Genomic DNA, 13393 nt, shown 5'->3' with positions numbered 1-13393 from the left:
CAGGTAAAATTATTTTAATTATTTACTTTTTTCATCTATATAAATAATAAAATATTTGCTCTCTAGGAATATCATATAGTATTAATGAAATGATATAAATCAAATTTTATAAAATGCTTGCATGTTAAAATTGATCCATGTGTGTATTTTAATCACTCTCTTTGCTTGAAGTTTTAATTCTATGCCTTCATCAGAAAGACATTTCCCCATTAATTAGGAAATGGAAAAACCTGGAAATAATTATATTAAGTGAAGTAAGCCAGGCCCAAAGAAACAGAAGTCCCATGGTTTCCCTTATTTGCAATAACTAGTATAAGTCTGGGACAAGCAGAAAAGGTCATAAGACCAGATAAGATGAAGTTAAACAAAATGAACCACAAGATAGGGACACAAGTGTTTGTTTGTTTTTTTTTTTCTTGCTTGCTATTGTTTCTAACATATTTACAAGGTACCATGTGATTTTTTTGTTGCTTTGGATGTTCCTCCCAAACACATACAGTATAACCCCTGTTTTCACTGTATTTGATGTTTGTCTAAATTTGGGGATGGGAAGGGAAAAAAAACAAAATGTTAAAATAGGGATACAGGTTGACTCATTGTACAAGACACTATGTTGAAAAATGAACTTAACAATTTAGGTGGGTGGGGGGAGTGTAGTTGTGGAGGTGGGAGGGAAGTGATGGTAGGGGAAAATTAAAGAGGAGGCAACAATGTTTGACAGGAAATGTACTCATTACCTTGATCATGTAACTGTAACCCCTCTGAACAGTATTTTCACAATAAAAAATTTGTACAAAAAGAGTACATCAATATAAAAAATAATATGCTGTGTAAAATATGATTATGATTGTGTTATGATGGGAGTTTTACATGAATAATCAAAAGTATATTATTTCACAGCCATATGTAAAATTACATAGCAATCTCAATATTTAAGTTCCCTTATAATTCTATTTTTGAAATAACCAATTGCAGAGGCAAAATGGTCTATAGACTATTTTAATCAAACTCTGATTTTATAGAAAATAAGGTGAGATATAATGTCATTCTCTGAAGGAATTTTAGAGACACTAGCAGTATTAATAGTTCTCCCACATGAAATTATGTTCTTACATTGAGGCTATCCTTAAGCTAGAGTCCCCATTGATCATTATGTCATGCCATAGTGATTTTATGTAGTATTTTGATGTAATATTAGACTTTATCACTTTAAAACTTCTAATAATATATTCTGGGGTTCTAAAGATAACTTTTTGGAAAACTGTAACTGAAAAAATTTTCCCAGTAGCTTATAGAAATGAATCACAAACAAAAATAATCATGTTTGATTAACTATTTGCTACTCTACTCAGTAAATCTTGTTCATACACAAGGGAAAAACAAACATACTGTGACAAACAAAAACTAAATGAATTTACCACCATTAAACCAGCACTACAAAGATACTCAAAGAAAACATCTTACATACAAAAGATAAACATAAACATGAAAAACAAAGAAAATATAGCTATGGCATCAGCAGTGAAATGTACTACTAAAAGCAATGCATATAAAAATTAGATTTATTGAGGAATGTTCCATGGATTCCTAATTTTTCCAGAACCTTCATCATAAAGGGGTGTTGGACCTTGTCAAATGCTTTTTCTGCATCTATTGAGATAACCATGGGGTTCTTATCCTTGGTCTTGTTGATGTGATGAATTATATTAATTGATTTGCATATATTGAACCAGTTTTGCATCCCTGAAATGAATCCTGTTTGATCGTGGTGTATGATTTTTTTGGATGAATTGTTGAAATTGATTGGCCAAAATTTTGTTGAGAAGTTTTGCACCAAAGTTCATCAAAGAAATGGGTCTATAGTTCTCTTTCTTTGATGAGTCTCTGCCTAGTTTTGGGATGAGGGTTATTATGGCTTCATAGAATGAGTTCGGTAGTGAACTTTCTCTTTCAATTTCATTGAAGAGTTGGAGGAGTATTGGTGTGAGTTCTGCTTTGAAGGCCTTCTAGAATTCCACTGCAAAACCATCTGGTCCTGTATATATACACAATGGAATTCTATGCCTCCATCAGAAAGAATGGCATTGCCCCATTTGTTAGGAAATGGAAAGACTTGGAAAAAATAATATTAAGTGAAGTAAGCCAGCCCCAAAGGAACATAGGTCCCATGGTTTCCCTTATTTGCAATAACTAGTATATGTCTGAGACAAGCAGGTAAATTGATGTTAGGGAAATGAACCCCAAGATAAGTATTCAAATGTTTTTTTTTTCTTTCATGAGATTGTTGCTAACACATTTGTAAGATGATTTCTTTGTTGCTTTGTATGTCCCTCTTCCACGGTATAACCCTTGCTTTCACTATATTTCATGTTGGTATAATTTGTGGAGGGGAAGGGAAAAAAAAAAAACAAATCGTTTAAATAGGGATACAGGGGGACCTGTTGCAACAATGAGATGTACAAGTCGTTATGTCAAAAAACGAACTTCACAACTTTGGTGGGGGGGGGAGCATTGGGTGGGGAAAGATATGGGAAGGGTTGGGAAGGGGAAACAAAGGAGGAGGCAACAATGCTTGATAAGAAATGTACTCATTATCTTGCCCATGCAATTGTAACTCTTCTGTATGGTATTTTCACAATAAAAAAAAAAAAGAATTCTCCATTAAAATCTGTTTCTCATAGCATGCCAAAAAAATTAAATTTAGTGGAAATATGGCAGGGACACTAACATATCTTTCAATCTGAACATTCAATTTGAATGGATTAACTCACCAAAAAAAAAACATAGTGAATTATATCAGAGTCAAGACCAATTGACCCTCTGTTATTCTGATGGGTTTCTCTTTTATTTTTCTCTTAAAAGTGTATTTTTTTCTCATGTTAAAGATTTAATGTTTTCACTATGATGTGTCTTGGATTGATTATTTTCTGGTTTTGTCTGGTGAGTGTCCTAAATTTATGCTCTGTTGCTCTGGTGCAATCTTATGAATGCTCTCCAAATACATTATACAGTGGAAGTGCAGAGTTCTACAAACGGTTTCTTAGTTCTTTCTTTAAGGTACCATGTTGTTTTGGCTGCAGTTTTTAGCTTGTTCAGATTATGTTCATCAATTTATTACCAGTTTGAGATAAGACGTTGGGAATGTACTGTAATTCCTGAGTCATATTGCAGAATTCTCAGCCCTCTTGGCTGCAACTTCCTCAAGCTTGCTGATTGTTCTTCTATGCTAGACTCTGAATCCCATGAACTTGTTGAAGTTTCTGTAGTCATTCTCAAGGAGTTAGGCCTTGTTCAGCTTGGCAGAGCAGGTCTGCCAATCACCACATGTTTTTATGCCCAAACTCACATTGGCTTAAATTTCTCAGAAGTTCCTTGTCAGAACAATTCCCAGCACATGACCACTTCCCATTGGCATCTATCCCAAGACTCACTAATCCATAACTTTCCCCTGGATTTCAAACCCCCAATGCAGGCTAGTTTCAAACCCTACCTTGCTGAAGAACTTATGAAGATAGAGCTATTCTTCAACAATGAATTGGCTCTACCATTATGATCTCCAGGTAACAGGACTTTCTCTGGACAAAGAGGGCCAGGTCTCAATTCCCTATTTCCTTAACTGTGCTAGGTCCCTGGTATTCAAACTTGTCAGTGTGTTCATGTCTGATATTCTCTCTCTCCACAATAACCTTTCATGCCTGTTGGAAGCTCCAAAACTTCCTAACCCAGGATGATTTGTTCTTACCATTTTCCCAGGGTAGCTCAGTCTCAAAGCTTACCTGTTAGCGAATTCTTAGGTCCCTGATTTTGAGAAAGCTTGTCTGCTGTTTGAAAAATGTTCCTCAGGCAAACAAACTTTCTCTCAAAACTCTCAAGAAAATGATTACTCTTCTAAACTTGTCCATGTCAGACCCGTTCTCTCTTCATGGTCAATTTTTTTTCTTCTTTTTAAAAAATTTATTTATTTTTTATTGTGAAAATACTGTACAGAGGGGCTACAATTAGATGGGCAAGATTATGAGTACATTTCTTATCAAGCATTGTAGCCTCCTCCTTTGTTTCCCCTTCCCGTCCCTTCCCATTCTCCCCCCCCCCCCCGCCCCCCCTCCCAATCCTTCCCCCCCTCCACCAAAGTTGTAAAGTTCGTTTTCCACATGACAACTTGTACATCTCATTGTTGCAACGGGTCCACCTGTATCCTTATTTAAACGACTTGTTTTTCCCCTTCCCCTCCACAAATTATACTGACATCAAATACAGTGAAAGCAAGGGTTATACTGTGGGGGAGGGACATACAAAGCAACAAAGAAATAATCTTATAAATGCGTTAGAAACAAATGCATGAAAGAAAAAAAATCCATTTGAATACATATCTTAGGGTTCATGGTCAATTTTGCTGGCCATTTTCCTATAAGATACTACTGCTGGACACGGGGAAACTCACAGAACTGGAACTGTTCTTATTTTCAAGGTCCTTGAGAACCTCCATTTCAAATAGGTATGGCCCCTAATCCCAGTTCTCTGACATCATGGGGAATGGAAGTCATTCCTCTTTGTTGCCTGTCTCTCATTCTGAGGAGTCACGTCCTACCAAAGCAAATCATTGATTTAAATCTTACTGGATGTTAAAAAGCATGTCTTGTAGCTGTGTCTAATTTTCTGCATGGAAGCTGACTACTTTAACATGTAGTGGAACCTTCAACGTTGGAAAAAAATGTAGGTGGGAGCCTTAAGTAATTTGCAAATTCACTCTGTTGCCTTTGTTTCTCTTGGTTTATCAATTATCTTCCATTTTTCCAGAACCTTCCTCTCTTTCTCCCTTCTGACATCACTCATTCATTACCTTGATTCTTTTTATTTGAGAGTCCGATGGAAGTATCTCTTCCCTCTGCTCTTTTGGCAGTGACTTCAGAATTGGGAGATTATTTGATTTGACTAATTTTAAACTAAGTGTTATTTTATTTTTCTTTCCATTAAAACACAATATTCTGTATTCTTGCAGCATGTAATAAAAGTAAACATCAGCCTCAGTGGAAATGACTTCTTTCACTCTACTACTATTACAGGCGCCTACAGTTTCCATCTCTTTTACCCTTTGTATCCTAAATCATCAGTGTCTGATCCTATCTTAATCCAATCTTACATTGTTCTTCTTTCCTGGATCAGATAACGTAAATAGCTTTCTTAGAAAAGCCTTTATATTTTAGGATTCCTTGTTTTCTAAGATTGTAGTAACATCAGGGATAAATGAAAAACAAAATCATTAAATATATATATATATATAGTATAAACCTATAAATATAAATACATATATATACATACATATATAAACCAAGCTCCTTTTGAAGTGATGATGAATGAGACATGAGAACAGAGCAGGCAAAGTGGTGAATTATCCACGCAGCTCCAGCAGCATCTTCTGGACAAAAAAAAAAAAAAAAAGTAAAACAACAGCAGTGAATCCGTAATTCTAACCAAACTCCTTTTCTTTCTGTTCAGTACTTGAAATGAAAACTAACAAAACAAGCCACATTTTATGAGCTAGGTTTTTCATGGATCTTCCACTTAATCTCTCTTCAATGTGGGATACAAATATGACATTACTAAATTAGTGAAGGAGATTGTTCAGATAATTATGAAACCTAATCACATTTTTCTATTCAAAGGAGTCATATGTGAATGAAACCATAAAGAAACTGTTATAATGACTTTAAATTTTGTGATTGAACACTTCAACATTCATAATAAATAAAATTGCACTACTTAGATTAGAATTTTCCCTAAGGGAGGGATAACAATGTTTGACAAGAAAGGTATTCAATACCTTACTTATGTAAGGTATTCAATACCTTACTTATGTAACTGTAATCCCATTGTACATCATCTTTACAATACAGTAGATTACAGTACAATAAAATAAAATAAAATAAAAGCTTGTGTTGCAGGCTTTAAATTACTATGTCTGTTATGAGTTAACAGAAACATGTCGGAAGAGACCAAGTGGAAGTTCGTCTGGACATTTTGGTTGTTCTAGTGAGGAGTATGTTTGAAAGATGACAGTTCATCTCCTCTTTTGCTTTCCTGTGACTCAGAAATGAGCAGCTTTGCTCTTTTAAGGGGTCCCCAAAAGCACTTAAGCTAAAATACCACAAACTAAAATCTCTGTGACACTATGATACTATGAGCTAAATCACACCTTCTTTCTTTGTAATTTATTTCAGGCAATTTGTCACTGTTATGAAATGCTCATTCACGTACATGACAGGGAAAAAATGTCTATGTGTGGCAAGATGATATTTGTTGTTAGCTAATTATCTTCTTTGTGATGTAATAACTAAAATGGGTTATGAAACACATTTTAGTAGTTGTATGTATCCAAATAAAACCCTTCTTTTTAATTACTTTAAAATACTGATGGAATTTTGTGCAAAGAGAGACAAGAGGAAAATAACCTCAAGTAGTTATATTTAAGTGAGAGTTTTTTTTGAGAAAATGATACATTGTACTTCTGAATTATTACAAATACAGCACCCTATTCAGGGTCATGTAGCACATGATAATATATGATTGCAATGCAGTTCTGCTAGCTGAAGCATCATGCAGTAACTAGAGACAATGATACCATTTTGTATGCAGCAAGGGGGACATTTTTTTCAAATTTCTGGTCATAAGATTTCTCTTTTCTTTTCTTTCTTTTTTTATTGTGAAAATACTGTACAGAGGGGTTACAATTACATGGACAAGGTAATGAGTACATTTCTTATCAAGCATTGTTGCCTCCTCCTTTGTTTCCCCTTCTGATCTCTTCCCATCCTCCCTCCCCCCTACAGCCTACCCCCCACCGCCCCACTAAAGTTGTAAAGTTCATTTTTTGACATAACGATTTGTACATCTCATTATTGCAATGGGTCCACCTGTATCCCTATTTAAAGAATTTGTTTTTTCCCTTTCCCTCCACAAAGTATACCAACATCAAATACAGTGAAAACAGGGGTTATATCTTGTAAAGATTAAAATTCAGCAAAATAGATCTTTATTAAGTACTCCAGAAAATGGTGTTAACATTGTGATGAGCATTAAAACCAAGATATATTATTTATGTGCATTTGTTTAGGATTTCCGTATCTTTTGCATATGTTTTAGGAACAATGTCAGTTCATACAAAGTTCCAGGAGTTTTGATGTGCATTCATTTCATTTGTGAAAAGCTAACAATTAAAAAAAAACCCATCAAGTTCAAAAGTATAGGATGAAATTGTATTTGTTTAGGTCATTTTCATATTTTCAAGAAGGCTTCTAAAATTTTCAACATAAGTTTTCTTCATATTATAGTGTTAACTTATGTTAAATATTTAGTCTTTTGGTCCTATTAAGATATGGGAAGTTTTCCAGGAATCATTTTTTATTAATTTCTATTATTTAAACTATTTATATTTTTATGTATGTTTTTTCCTTTTTTTTCTGGTCCTGGGGTTTGAACTCAGGACCTGGCTTTCTTTTGCTCAAGGCTAGCACTCCACCACTTGAGCTACAGCACCACTTCTGGCATTTTCTGAGTAGTTTCTTGGAGCTAAGTGTTTCACATTCTTTCCTGCCTGGGTTGGTTTCAAATGGCAATACTCAAGTCTCAGCCTCCTGTCTAGTTAGGATTACAGATGTAAGCCAATGGTGACTGACTTAAATAAGTTATATTTCATTAGCTTATATTAGTTTCATTAAAGTGATATTGAGACATGAATACAATGTCTCCTAGTAAATTTACTCTCTATCACTCTCTATCATCTCTTCAGTTGGTACTAAGATGAGCAAACTTTATCTTTCACACCATAAATTGCTTATTGGGAAAGAATAAATGACTAAACAAATGAATACAAAAAATCATGAAATAATTCATATTTGTACTTCTCTCACAATGAAATAAAATTTCATATTTAAACCCAGCCCTTCAACACTATTTAATAACTATTTAATAAAAAATATAATCATGAGCATGTTACAAACACCCTTGGTAACTCTGTCAAGAATGTACTGATTACATTTACTTCACACACAGCTACACTAACACTGAAATTTTTATTGCTCAGCCACATTATACAATCATTTTAAGAAGTTTTAATTTCATAATTAAATCTGAATTGGGCTGAAGCTAATTGCACATGTTCCTTCTTCTGGTTTTATTCTCTAATGTGTCATTTATGGTGTAATTAGTGAATGGGTATATTATTCTTAGTGAATCAAAGCCAGTTCTAGTTAGACATGAAGAAGAGGCTGTGGAATACTCTTTCCAAAGAGACTGTATCTTTATTTGGTGCTCAATATTAGAAAAACAATGTCCATCACCATTTTTCAGCTTGTCAGGTCAGAGAAAATATGACACAAAATTTACAGACTCTCAGAAAAAAAAAAGATGCACACAAGCAACATTGCCACTTACTGTTTGCTAAAGAATAATTATGAGAAATGTCATAAAACCTTATCAGTAGATGAATTCATTAATGAGTTATGTAAGAGGTTGAATTCTTTCCTTATTTAGACAAGTTTAAACCATAATTGTTAACATAGAAAGGGAATCATTCACATGGAGACATTCATATACAATAAATTTTCCCCCAATTGTCACTCAGGTAGTTATAAGCATACATAGTTTGAGGATTTGGCAAGAAATTTCATTCAAAAAATTATGTCTTTTATAATGTGCTAGCACTATGAAACTCAAGTTTTTATTCAGAGTTTTGTAAACAAGGTATCATGTTCACTTATTTGTAGTGTTACTGTTTTGATCTGAAATATTCTTCAAAGATTCACTTCTGCTCTAGAGCAGAAACGCTGAGAGGTGAGGAACTTGTAAAATGGTATATTATCCAATCAACTGATGGTTTTAAAATAGAATGGACTTTTCTAACCTGATGGAACCTATAGGAGGTGTGGCCTAATCACGTGAAAGGTTATCGCCTCTCCCAGTCTTTTTCTCTATTGCTCTCTTTGCTTCCTGAATGCTATGACTTGAATTTTGTTTTGTACTGTTTGCTTTGCTTTGCTTTTTGCCATCTTGTATCTTGAACTGTAGGTCTGGGCATTCTCTCTGAGCTATTTTGCTCAAGGCTAGTAGTCTATCACTTGAGCCAAAGCTCCACTTCTGGATTTTGAGTGGTTAACTGGAGATAAAATTCTCATGGGCTTTCCTGTTCAGACTGGCTTTAAATCACAATCTTTAGCTCTCAACCTCCCAAGTAACTAGTTTTAAAGGTGTAAACCACCAGCACGTGGCATGTTAAGTACTCATCTTGAACTGTGAGCCAAAATACATCTCTTAACCTTAAAGTTGACTGTCTCAGGTATTTTGTTAAGTTCAAAATCATAGCTACCAGCTCTAATATCTTTGCTGTGAAAAAAAATACCTACATTGGAAAAATAATGCCCAAGAATAGTTTCAAGGAATAGAAATTTAGAATTAAATTTATTCAGTGATTCAGACTTTACACTACTTTCAGTTATCGCTAGCTACCCAGCTCCATCAAGAGCCCTTCCTTTGACAAACCAAAGGGAGTTGAAGGTAACACCATTCTTTGACATAGAACAGCTCTCCAATCTATCCAATGTAAATGCTGTTTTGGGGAGAGATGTTTCTCCAATTATATGTTATCTTCATGTTCAATATTTCCACTGTATAAATCAATACAATATATACCAAAAATAATGCTTGCAAAATCTTAATAGCTTAATATATATGTAAATAAATATGTACATATATATATATATATATTTAATTGGTCCTTTACCACATTGAAATTTCAAGTTGACTTCAGGCTTACTCTGTTTTATGGAGAAAGCTCAAAAAATCGTTCTCTATTTGCAGCCTTGCTGAACTTATTGCTGTGGGGAAAGATAGCACTCTGTTTTGCTTTTTTTTTTTTTTAACACCTGTGATTAAGTAAGATTTTTGCAGATAAATCTGTAACCAGAACCTGCTATTAATACATTTGGATTAATGCCATGTTCTGACATTAATAATTAAAAGTACATAGTAGTACATAGTCAACAAAAGCCCCCTGATTATCATATAATCTAAAAGATCTATGGTCATTCATACTTATTTCATTTTTCAAGCCTTATCAGTTCTCAAAATTCCACATTTCCTAAATGCAAACTATGCCTGTCACCCACTTCCAAAAATTACTTACAACATGCTGAAAGATCTGGAAACTAGTCTTTCTTGCTTTTCCCTGTTTTTGTTCATTCTGACATCAGCTCTTTTTCTATCACTCTCTCTATTTATATATTTGTCTCTCTCCATTGTATCTGCTGATTTTTTTTTCCATTCTAGTCCTCTCGGTCTCGTCTTGTGTTCCTTCTAACACTGCAATATTATATTTTCTATTCCTCAGGTGGCTGATTCTTTCCATCTGTCACCTAGGAGAAGTTATAAATGCTCTTAAATCACAGATAAGGAGTGGGATTCCATGACTTCTCTGTCATATGCCCCTCCTTGAATGTGTGTCCTAATTCAGTGAGCCTCTCTCCCCTCTTTCACAGGACTTGTCTCAATTGTACATTTCACTAAAATCTACCAAAAATTAGCCTAAAAATACTTCAAAGAGCTGAAATATATAGAGGGAACTGATTACTAACTAGATATTGTAGGCTACAACATAAATATGGAAAATAACCATTTTCATTAAAATTATATTTCTTCAAAGGCTTCAGAACAAAATTCATAACATTCTTAAAATCCTATCTCATACCATGTTTGACAAACATCCTTAGGAATTATTAAAAAGAGTACTGAATTATTTAAAGGGGTTTATGCAAATATCTTGTTAAGTTAATTTACTTTATACTATTTCATGGAATCTACTGAGACATTCAATACAGTTATCTGTATTTTACTGCTGCTCCTGAGCCACAGATTATAAAACTAGCAGCTGTTGAAACTAAAGTTTATATTTAACATGTTCTAACTCCAATGTAGTTAGTATCCTAACATATTTAGCATGTTCTAACTCCAATGTAGTTTGTATCCTAATATATTTAACATGTTCTAACTCCAATGTAGTTAGTATCTTAAATGTCTGCAAACATTGAACATCTTCCTCCCTTCATGTCTCTAGCATTAGAAATCATTTAACACCCCTTCATAATGCAAGTCCTAAAATATTTGATGATGTAATTCACTGGTTTGCTGCATATTTCTGATTATTTGCTTTTTCATTTCAAAGACATACATTTATTTATTTTTGTTTGTTTTGTGCCAGTTCTGCTGGAGTTCTTCCACTTGAGCCACACCTCCACTTAATGGAAATCAGACTCTCACTGATTTTTCTGCCTTGGTTGGCTTCAAACCACAATTCTCAGATCTCAGCTTTCTGAATAGTTAGAATTATAAATGAGAACCAACAGCCCAGCCCAGTAATGCATTTCCAAAATCCTACATACTATATTTTATCTCATTTAATATTTATCAATATACACACTTTCTTAAGTAAATTATCGCTTATTTTTGACTAGAATCTTGTGTTTACTGAATCATATCTTACATGATCTTAAATATGTGTTAAATTTATTAATGTACAAATTAAGTTCTTTGGCAAGTTAGTAATATATAATTAAAATATTGAGTGAGAACACACATTCAAAAAGATTGAAGAGGCTTCAGCAAATTTTGCTAAACTAACGCTTATAAATAAAACAGTGATAAAATTATATTGTTATTAATTTATTTTTCATAAAATATCTTGATTTCTAGACCCAAAATCCAATTTTGTCATTTAAAATTTATTTTATGAGATTTTTGTACCACATACAATCCCAGTAAACTTGAATTTATTCATGATTTATACATTTTAAGAGTAATAATAAGCAATGTGCATATGTGCAAATGGAATCAGGTTGTGAAATAGGGTAGATTAGGGAAAGAATGATAGAATGGAAATAAAATATTTAAATATTTCTTTAAATTTAAAATTTTATAATGTATTGTATTTGTAACCAAAATTATGCTTTTTTTTTTTGTCAATACTGGAGTTTGAAATCAGGTCCTCAGGCTAGCTAGGCTAGAAGTTTACCAGGTGAGCCATACACTCAGTACTATAAAATGATTATTTTTATTGAAATTTTGTGGAAATAAATGCATGACTTGTTATTTAAGGTTAATATGTTTTAGTAGATACCAGAAAGCATATGCAATATGAAGCTCCAATAAGTAAAATTTTGCAATATTTTATTATGCTAAATATTGATTCAAATTCTGATGAAGACATGGTGGAAAATGTATGTTTGTGTAATTTTAGAGAGAATGAAATGAAGTTTAAGAGAGCCATTATGGAAAACACTGTTAAAAGTATTACATTTACTCAAAAAAATTAAGTATTAAAAATTTAATATAATAAGATCCACCAAAAATAAAAAATAATATAGTAAGACCTCCAAACCTACTTTTTAGTGTGCACCCAAAATTATAAACGAAATGCACCAAATAAAAATCTGTTACCTATGTTTACTGATACTCCAAGAAATAGAAAATTTGAAGTGCTTATCATTTCATTGGATTAGGGGAAATAAGTCCCTGTTAAAATAGAGCACTAGTCAGCAATAAAAAGTAAAATTTTGTAATCTGGGACAACACTAATGGAACTGAAGATCATTGTATTCAAAAAAGAAATCCAGTCATAGAAAGACAGATTCTTCCTGACTTCTCTCACCTGTGCATCTAGCAATTCTGATCTCATGGAAATGGAGAGAAAGTGATTATCAGGAAAGGTAGTGAAGTTTGATCAATGTGTATAAAATCCTAGTAGGAAGTTTAAATGTTTACATGAAAATATATTATTCCTAGAAATAAATTGATATTCTAGGCACAGAATGTCAACATGTATAACAATTGTATACTGTCTAATTCACAAAATTAAAATAATTAATTTAGTATTTTCCGCCTGAAAAAGGGATAGTTTGGGGGGAGATAAACATATTTAATCTGATTAACTGTAATACAGTGTATACACTTCTAAAAACATCACACATTTACCCAATACAATATCACAATAATACATATTATACATATTCAATTATTATTAGATTATTATATATATTATATAGTATATATAGTATAGATAGTATGTATATTTATTATATATTATAATATCCCATAGCATATATAGTATATATAGTGTATATATTTATTATATATTATAATACCCCAATATATGAGTATATAGTTTGGGAATTTTGTACCAGTTAAGATAGAAAAAACAAAACTTTAGGGGCTGGGAAGGTGGCTCAGTGGTAGAGCTCTTGCCTTGCATGCCTGAGGCCCTGGGTTCGATTCCTCAGCACCACATAAGCAAAAAGAAAAAAAGCCAGAAGTGGCGCTGTGGCTCAAGTGGTAGAGCGTTAGCCTTGAG

At 33.1% G+C, this 13393-nt stretch overlaps 1 long non-coding RNA gene across 1 annotated transcript in view; it reads right to left on the bottom strand.

The window, feature by feature from the left end:
• The window catches only part of LOC138841426 (uncharacterized), a 41931-nt gene that overhangs the window by 23265 nt on the left and 5273 nt on the right, over positions 1–13393 (bottom strand). Inside the window, exon 2 of the long non-coding RNA XR_011376430.1 lies at positions 5320–5416. This is a non-coding gene — a long non-coding RNA (uncharacterized lncRNA). The remainder of the gene's footprint in view (positions 1–5319; positions 5417–13393) is intronic.

The sequence above is a fragment of the Dipodomys merriami genome, unplaced genomic scaffold (genome assembly GCF_024711535.1).
Source record: "Dipodomys merriami isolate MVZ:Mamm:240054 unplaced genomic scaffold, mDipMer1.0.p SCAF_32, whole genome shotgun sequence".
Classification (NCBI taxonomy): Eukaryota; Metazoa; Chordata; class Mammalia; order Rodentia; family Heteromyidae; genus Dipodomys; species Dipodomys merriami.
This window is presented reverse-complemented; position numbering and strand designations above follow the sequence as displayed.